At 39.9% G+C, this 9,975-nt stretch overlaps 1 non-coding gene across 1 annotated transcript; it reads right to left on the minus strand.

Annotated features, from left to right (window-relative positions):
• Positions 1-3,587: 3,587 nt before the first annotated feature.
• Positions 3,588-3,695, minus strand: LOC130937197 (small nucleolar RNA R71). Its single transcript, XR_009068426.1, has one exon. It is a non-coding gene; the product is annotated as a small nucleolar RNA R71 (small nucleolar RNA).
• Positions 3,696-9,975: the final 6,280 nt, after the last annotated feature.

Below are 9,975 nucleotides of genomic sequence, written 5' to 3' on the forward strand. Positions count from 1 at the left end.
ACTAAAATCAAATAACGATGCATGCAAGACACCAAACTTAGAAGTTTGTATACTATTGACACTAACAAATTGAGAATGCACATGAGAAACAACAAAACACTCAAGACAAGATAATTTAAAGATCAGAGCAAGGAAATCATCAAGAACATCTTGAAGATCACTTAAGACACATGAATGAATGTAAGAAGAACAGAAACATGCAATTGACACCAAACTTAACATGAGACACTAGACTCAATGAGAAACATACAATATTTTTGGTTTTTATGATTTTGTAATTTTTTTGGATTTTTCAAAAATTAAGTGGAAAAGAAAATAAAGATATCAAAATTCTTAATGAGAATTCCAGGAATCATGCAATGTTAGTCTAAAGCTTCAGTCTAAAGAAATTAGACATGGCTAGCCAAGCTTCAGCAGGACATTACATTCAGGAGCTAAATTGATGAGAATTAATCAGCTTTGGTGATGATAGGAACATCACCTTGAAACACTAGAATTCATTCTTAAGAACTCTGAAGAAAAATGCCTAATCTAAGCAACAAGATGAACCGTCAGTTGTCCAAACTCAAACAATCCCCGGCAACAGCGCCAAAAACTTGGTGCATGAAATTGTGATCATCAATGGCGCCATCAACATGGTACGCTCAATCGCAATCTCAACTCTTTATCACAACTTCGCACAACTAACCAGCAAGTGCACTGGGTCGTCCAAGTAATAAACCTTACGCGAGTAAGGGTCGATCCCACGGAGATTGTTGGTATGAAGCAAGCTATGGTCACCTTGTAAATCTCAGTCAGGCGGATTCAAATGGTTATGGATTATATATGAATAAAACATAGAATAAAGATAGAGATACTTATGTAATTCATTGGTGAGAATTTCAGATAAGCGTATGGAGATGCTTTGTCCCTTCCGTCTCTCTGCTTTCCTACTATCTTCATCCAATCCTTCTTACTCCTTTCCATGGCAAGCTGTATGTTGGGCATCACCGTTGTCAGTGGCTACAGTCCCATCCTCTCAGTGAAAATGGTCCAAATGCTCTGTCACAGCATGGCTAATCATCTGTCGGTTCTCAATCAGGTTGGAATAGAATCCATTGATTCTTTTGCGTCTGTCACTAACGCCCAGCCTTCAAGAGTTTGAAGCTTGTCACATTCATTCAATCATTGAATCCTACTCAGAATACCACAGACAAGGTTTAGACCTTCCGGATTCTCTTGAATGCCGCCATCAATTCTAGCTTATACCACGAAGATTCCAATTAAGGGATCCAAGAGATATCCACTCAATCTAAGGTAGAACGGAGGTGGTTGTCAGGCACACGTTCATAGGTGAGAATGATGATGAGTGTCACGGATCATCACATTCATCAAGTTGAAGAACAAGTGATATCTTAGAACAAGAACAAGCTGAATTGAATAGAAGAACAATAGTAATTACATTAATACTCGAGGTACAGCAGATCTCCACACCTTAATCTATGGTGTGTAGAAACTCCACCGTTGAAAATACATAAGAACAAGGTCTAGGCATGGCCGTAAGGCCAGCCCCCAAATGATCTAAGATAGCATAAGACTAAACATAGCTACCCCGATGAAAATACAATAGCAAAAGGTCCTATATGTAGAGAACTAGTAGCCTAGGGTTTACAGAAATGAGTAAATGACATAAAAATCCACTTCCAGGCCCACTTGGTGTGTGCTTGGGCTGAGCATTGAAGCTTTCATGTGTAGAGACTTTTCTTGGAGTTAAACGCTAGCTTTTATGCCAGTTTGGGCGTTTAACTCCCATTCTTGTGCCAGTTCCGGCGTTTAACGCCGGGCAGTTTTGAGCTGATTTGGAACGCCGGTTTGGGCCATCAAATCTCGGACAAAGTATGGACTATTATACATTGCAGGAAAGCCCAGTATATCTACTTTCCAACTCAGTTGAGAGCGCGCCAATTGGGTTTTGGTAGCTCCAGAAAATCCACTTCGAGTGCAGGGAGGTCAGAATTCAACAGCATCTGAAGTCCTTTTCAGCATCTGAATCAGATTTTTGCTCAGGTCCCTCAATTTAAGCCAAAAAATATCTGAAATCACAGAAAAACACACAAACTCATAGTGAAGTCCAAAAAAGTGAATTTTAACTAAAAACTAATAAAAATATAATAAAACTAACTAAAACATACTAAAAACATACTAAAAACAATGCCAAAAAGCGTATAAATTATCCGCTCATCAGAAAGCAGATGTTCTGAAGCAACAAAGCATCTCCAAATGCTTATATGAAATTCCCACCAATGAATTACATAAGTATCTCTATCTTATTTTACGTTTTATCTATCTTTTAATTGAATCCGCCTGACTGTGATTTACAAGATAACCATAGCTTGCTTCAAGCCGACAATCTCCGTGGGATCGACCCTTACTCACGTAAGGTATTACTTGGACGACCCAGTGCACTTGCTGGTTAGTTGTGCAGAGTTGTGAAAAGTGTGATCACAATTTCGTGCACCAAGTTTTTGGCGCCGTTGCCAAGGATTGTTCGAGTTTGGACAACTGACGGTTAATCTTGTTACTTAGATTAGGTAATTTTCTTCTTGTTTCAACCTTTATTTTCTTTTTCAAAAAAAATTTTTCTGTTTTTTGTTTTTCAAAAATAATTTCGAAAAAGATCCAAAAAAATTTAATAAAATCATAAAATTTTTTTTTGTGTTTCTTGTTTGAGTCTAGTGTCAAATCCTAAGTTTGGTGTCAATTGCATGTTTTTAATTTTCCTAAGTTTTAGAAAAAATGTTCATTGTGTTCTTCTGTGATCTTCAAGTTGTTCTTGATGACTTCCTTTGTTCAATCTCATGATTTTCTTGATTTGTGTTTTATGTTGTTTTTCATATGCATTTTCAAAATCACAGTGTTTGAACATTCAAAATTTCTAAGTTTGGGGAAAAAAGTCTTGCATGTCTTTCTTTTCTTAAAAATTTTCAAAAATATGTCCTTGATGTTCATCATGATCTTCAAAGTGTTCTTGGTGTTCATCTTGACATTCAAAGTGTCCTTGCATGCATTACTTGTTTTGATCTTGCATTTTTATGTTTTATTTTATTTTGTTGTTTTTCTCTCTCTTCATTAAAAATTCAATATATATATATATATATATATATATATATCTTTTCAAGTGAATAATACAGAGAAATGAAGGTTCAGAACATAAAGTAGAAGAATCACATAGAAAAAGAGCTCACTGGCGTTGAAACGCCAGTAAAGAGGCAATTTGGGCGTTAAATGCTAGAATGGGTATCATTCTGGGCGTTTAACACCAGTAATGGTATCATTCTGGGTGTTAAACTCTAGAATGAGCAGCGTTCTAGGCGTTTAACGCCAGAATAGGCAGCATTCTGGGCGTTTAGAAAAATGCCCAGTAAAGAAGGATTTTTGGCAAGACCAATGGGATTGATCCCGAGGTCTATAGAGTTATGCTTTTTCCCTTTGCTGTAAGAGACAGAGCTAGAATATGGTTGGACTCACAACCTAGAGAAAGCCTGAACTCTTGGGACAAGTTGGTCAATGCTTTCTTGACCAAATTCTTTTCACCTCAGAATGTGAGCAAGCTTAGAGTGGAAGTTTAAACCTTCAAATAGAAGGAAGGCGAATCCCTCTATGAAGCTTGGAAAAGATACAAGCAATTAACCAAAAGGTGTCCTCCTGACATGCTTCTAGAATGGAGCATCATATGCATATTATATGATGGTCTGTCTGAATTATCTAAGATGTCATTGGACCATTCTGCTGGTGGATCTCTTCATCTGAAAACCCCTGCAGAAGCCCAGGAACTCATTGAGATGGTTGCAAATAACCAGTTCATGTACACTTTTGAAAGAAATCATGTGAATAATGGGATGACTCAAAAGAAAGGAGTTCTTGAGATTGATACTCTAAATGCCATATTGGCTCAGAACGAGATATTGACTCAGCAAGTCAATATGATTTCTCAGAATCTGACTGGATTGTAAGCTGCATCCGACAGTGCTAAAGAAGCCTCATCTGAAGGAGAAGCTTATGACCCTGAGAATCCTGTAATGGAAGAAGTGAATTACATGGGAGAATCCTATGGAAACACCTATAATCCTTCATGGAGGAATCATCCAAATTTCTCATGAAAGGATCAACAGAAGCCTCAACAAGGCTTCAACAACAATAATGGTAGGAGAAATAGGTTTGGCAATAGCAAGCCTTTTCCATCATCTTTTTAGCAACAGACAGAGAATTTTGAGCAGAGCCTCTCTGGCTTAGCTACTATAGTCTCTGATCTATCTAAGGCTACTCTCAGTTTCATGAATGAAATAAGGTCCTCCATCAGAAATTTTGAGGCACAAGTGGGTCAGCTGAGTAAAAGAGTTACTGAAACTCCTCCTAGTACTCTCCCAAGCAATACAGAAGAGAATCCCAAAAGAGAGTGCAAGGCCATAACTATAACCAAAATGGCCGAACCTGGAGAGAGTGAAAAGAAAGTGATTCCCAGTGAGGAAGACCTTAAGGGACGTCCACTGACCAATAAGGAGTTCACTATTGAGGAACCAAAGGAATCTGAAGCTTATACAAAGACCATAGAGATTCCACTGAACTTACTATTGTCATTCATGAGCTCTGATGAATATTCTTCCTCTGAAGAGGACGAGGACACTGTTGAAGAGCAAGTTACTCAGTATCTAGGAGCAATCATGAAGCTGAATGCCAAGTTATTCGATAATGAGACTTGGGAGGATGAACCTCCATTGCTCATCAATGAATTGAATACATGGATTCAGCAGACATTGCCTCAAAAGAAACCGGATCCCAAAAAGTTCTTAATACCTTGCACCATAGGCACCATGACCTTTGAAAAGGCTTTGTGTGACCTGGGGTTAGGTATCAACCTCATGCCACTTTTTTTAATGGAGAAACTAGGGATCTTTGAGGTATAAGCTGCAAGAATCTCATTAGAGATGGCAGAAAAATCAATGAAACAGGCTTATGGACTTGTAGAGGATGTCTTGGTAAAAGTTGAAGGCTTTTACATCCCTGATGACTTCATAATCCTAGACACTGGGAAGGATAAGGATGAATCCATCATCCTTAGAAGACCCTTCCTAGCCACAGAAAAAGCTATGATTGATATGGATAGAGGAGAGTTAGTCCTGCAACTGAATGAGGACTACCTTATGTTCAAGGCTCAATGATCTTCCTCTGTAACCATGGAGAGGAAGCATGAAAAGCTTATCTGAATACAGAGTCAAGCAGAGCCCCCACACTCAAACTCTAAGTTTGGTGTTGGGAGGCTGCAATCATGCTCTGAGCATCTGTGAAGCTCTGTAAGAGCTCACTGTCAAGCTATTGACATTAAAGAAGCGCTTATTGGGAGGCAACCCAATCTTATTTATCTATATTGATTACTTTCTCATTTTTATTTTCTAGTGTTAGTCTATGTCTTCTTTAGGTTGATGATCATGTGAAGTCACAAAAATAGCTCCAGAATTAAAGTAGGAATCAAAAACAACATCAAAAATAGCACACCCTGGAGGACGAGCTTACTGGCGTTCAAACGCCAGTAAGGCTAGCAAAGTAGGTGTTTAACGCCCAGTCTGGCACCATTATGGGCGTTAAACGCCAGAAATGGCACACAGACTAGCGTTTAACACCAGAAAAGGGTGTCTGGTGTCTGGCTGGCGTCAAACGCCAGTAAGGGTAGCAGAATGGGCGTTTAACACCCAGTCTGGTAGCATTCTAGGCGTTAAACGGTAGAACTGGCAGCCAGACTGGTGTTTAGCGCCAGAAAGCGGCATCAGCCTGACGTTTAATGCCAGAAATGCCACACAGAGGGCGTTTAAACGCCAGAAAGGTGCAGAGACGAGAAATCCTTGACACCTCAGGATCTGTGGACCCCACAGGATCCCTACCTACCCCAATTCATTCTCATTCCTCTTAACACCTCCCCATAATCTCTTCACCACTCACATTCATCCACTATTTCCCATCATACAACTCACCTACCCTCAGCCATTCATATTCAAATCATTTCCCTCCCAAACCCAACCCCTATCACACAGATTCTCTCTCCCCCATACCCTATAAATACCCCTCCTTACCCTTTCATTTTCACACATCACAAACACTCCTAACCCCCCTTGGCCGAACCACTCATACACCTCCATCTCCTCCAATTCTTCTTCTTTTCCTCCTTTCTTTCTTCTTTTGCTCGAGGACGAGCAAACTTTTTAAGTTTGGTGTGGGAAAAAGCTCTGCTTTTTGTTTTTCCATAACCATTAATGGCACCTAAGGCTGGAAAAACCTCTAGGAAGAGGAAAGGAAAGGCAGTTGCTTCCAACTCCGAGTCATAGGAGATGGAGAGATTCATCTCAAAAGTCCATCACTAGAAAGAAGATAGAGCAAACAAGAGAGCCCACTCATGGACCTCAACAAGAGCATGAAGAAGTCCCTCATCAAGAAATCCCTGAGATGCCTCAACGGATGCATTTCCCTCCATACAACTATTAGGAGCAACTCAACACCTCTTTAGGAGATTTGAGTTCCAACATGGAGCAACTAAGGATGGAGCACCAAGAGCACTCTATTATCCTTCATGAAATTAGAGAGGACCAAAGAGCCATGAGGGAGGAGCAACAAAGGCAAGGAAGAGATATTGAGGCGCTAAAGCACTCCATAGGATCTTCAAGAGGAAGAACTAGCCGCCATCACTAAGGTGGACCCGTTCTTTAATTTCCTTGTTATTTATTTTTCTATTTTTTTTCTTGTGCTTTGTGTTTTGTTTATGTTTTTGTCTTTATTACATGATCATTAGTGTCTAGTGTCTATGCCTTGAAGCTATGAATGTCCCATGAATCCTTCACCTTTCTTAAATGAAAAATGTTCCTAATTGCAAAAGAACAAGAAGTGCATGAATTTTGAATTCTATCCTGAAATTAGTTTGATTATTTTGATGTGGTGGCAATACTTTTTGATTTCTGAATGAATGCTTGAACAATGCATATTTTTTATAGTGAAGTTTATGAATGTTAAAATTGTTGGCTCTTGAAAGAATGATGAAAAAAGAGAAATGTTATTGATAATCTGAAAATTCATAAAATTGATTCTGGAAGTAAGAAAAAGCAGTGAAAAACACGAAGCTTGCGAAAAAAAGAGAAAAAAAAGGGCGAAAAATAAAGAAAAAAAAGAAAATGAAAAAGCAAGCAGAAAAAGGCAATAGCCCTTTAAACCAAAAGGCAAGGGTAAAAAGGATCCAAGGCTTTGAGCATCAGTGGATAGGAGGGCCCAAAGGAATAAAATCCTGGCCTAAGCGGCTAAATCAAGCTGTCCCTAACCATGTGCTTATGTCATGAAGGTCCAAGTGAAAAGCATGGGACTGAGTGGTTAAAGTCGTGATCCAAAGCAAAAGAGTGTGCTTAAGAACCCTGGACACCTCCAATTGGGGACTTTAGCAAAGCTGAGTCACAACCTGAAAAGGTTCACCCAGTTATGTGTCTGTGGCATTTGTGTATCCGGTGGTAATACTGGAAAACAAAATGCTTAGGGTCACGGCCAAGACTCATAAGTAGCTGTGTTCAAGAATCAACATACTAAACTAGGAGAATCAATAACACTATCTGAATTCTGAGTTCCTATAGAAGCCAATCATTCTGAACTTCAAAGGATAAAGTGAGATGCCAAAACTGTTTAGAAGCAAAAAGCTACTAGTCCCGCTCATCTAATTGGAACTAAGCTTCATTGATGTTTTGGAATTTATTGTATATTCTCTTCTTTTTATCCTATTTTGTTTTTAGTTACTTGGGGACAAGCAACAATTTAAGTTTGGTGTTGTGATGAGCGGATAATTTATACGCTTTTTGGCATTGTTTTTAGGTAGTTTCTAGTATGTTTTAGAGTCTTTTTAGTATATTTTTATTAGTTTTTATGCAAAATTAACATTTCTGGACTTTACTATGAGTTTGTGTGTTTTTCTGTGATTTAAGGTATTTTCTGGCTGAAATTGAGGGACCTGAGCAAAAATCTGATCCAGAGGCTGAGAAAGGACTACAGATACTGTTGGATTCTGACCTCCCTGCACTCAAAGTGGATTTTCTGGAGCTACAAAAGCTCAATTGGCGTGCTCTCAATTATGTTGGAAATTAGACATCTTGAGCTTTCCAGCAATATGTAATAGTTCATACTTTTCTCGAGATTTGATAGCCCAAACTGGCGTCCAAACGGCCACCAGAGACCCTTTTCTGGCGTAAAACGCCGGAACTGGCACCAAAGATGGAGTTAAACGTCCAAACTGGCACCCAAGCTGGCGTTTAACTCCAAGGATGGCCTATGCACGTGAAAGCTTCAAAGCTCAGCCTAAGCACACACCAAGTGGGCCCCAGAAGTGGATTTCTACACTATCTACTCATTTTCTGTAAACCTAGTTCACTAGTTTAGTATAAATAGCACTTTTTACTATTGTATTGATATCTTTGGACCACTTTTCAATCCTTTGATCATGTCTTCTTCCCCCATTTTTGAATTCTTATGCCATTTGGGAGGATGGCCATTCGGCCATGCCTAGACCTTTTGTTCTTATGTATTTTCAACGGTGGAGTTTCTACACCTCATAGATTAAGGTGAAGAGCTCTGCTGTTCCTCATAAATTAATGCAAGTTCTATTATTTTTCTTTCAATTCACGCCTACTTCTTCTCCAAGATATACTCTCGTACTTAATTTAGTTAAGTTAGACTGAAGGGGTGATCCGTGACAATCACCCACTATCTTCAGTACTCGCTTAGCCAAGATCCGCGTGCCTGACAACCACAAGCGGTCTACATGATGTTCAACATAGTCATTGGATGCCAGCTGGAGTATATTCTCTTGGGTCTCTGATCCATGCGTTTGACTAGCGTCTCCTGACAACAGAGCATTCAAATCAGTGAGATTAGAACCTTCGTGTTATAGGCTAAAAACAATTGGCAGCATTCCTGAGATTTGAAAAGTCTAAACTTTGTCTGTGGAATTCTGAGTAGGATCTGAAAGGGGATGACTGTGACGAGCTTCAAACTCGCGACTGTTGGGCGCAGGGACAGTGCTTAAAAGGATCAATATATCTTATTCCGACACAAGTAAGAACCGACAAAAGATTAGCCCTGCGGTGAGAACTGTAGCCGGACCATTTTCACTGAGAGGACGGATGGCAGCCATTGACAACAGTGATCCACCAACTTACAGCTTGCCATGGAAGGGAGCATGCATGATTGGATGAACACAATAGGAAAACAGAGGTTCTGAAGCAACAAAGCCTCTCCAAATGCTTATCTGAAATTCCCAGCAATGAATTACATAAGTATCTCTATCTTATTTTATGTTTTATTTATCTTTTAATTATCAACACCTCATAACCATTCGAATCCGCCTGACTAAGATTTACAAGATGACCATAGCTTGCTTCATGCCGACAATCTCCGTGGGATCGACCCTTATTCACATAAGGTATTACTTGGACGACCTAGTACACTTGCTGGTTAGTTGCGTGGAGTTGTGAAAAGTGTGATCACAATTTCGTGCACCACCTATCATGCAGAATTAATCAATTAACTACTAGAACTAACAACCAAAAATTATTGAGAAGTAAGGAAACAAAGCAATGGGGGAAACTAGAGACAGAACAGGGGAGAGAATTGAAAAAAAATGGAAGAGGCAACAGATAGCAGCGCCGCCCAGAAGTGGTGGCGGCTGGTGGTGCTCGCGGTGGCTTGCAGTGGGCAGAGGCACGGAGTAGAAGTGCGACTTGAGTGAAGCAGGAAATGGTTGAGACAGAAGAGAAGTTGAGAGGGGTTGGTGGTTGTGGTTGGCACTAGTACTCGCCGGCGGTGATTGGCGGCCGCAGAGGAGCTTGGTAGAGGCAGAAAGAGGACAGGAATGAGAGGAGGGGAGAATGAAAGAGAAGAGATAAGAGGAGGGAAAGAGAGGTGTCGGCGGCGGTTGGT

The sequence above is a fragment of the Arachis stenosperma genome, chromosome 6, assembly GCF_014773155.1.
Source record: "Arachis stenosperma cultivar V10309 chromosome 6, arast.V10309.gnm1.PFL2, whole genome shotgun sequence".
In the NCBI taxonomy this organism is placed as follows: Eukaryota; Viridiplantae; Streptophyta; class Magnoliopsida; order Fabales; family Fabaceae; genus Arachis; species Arachis stenosperma.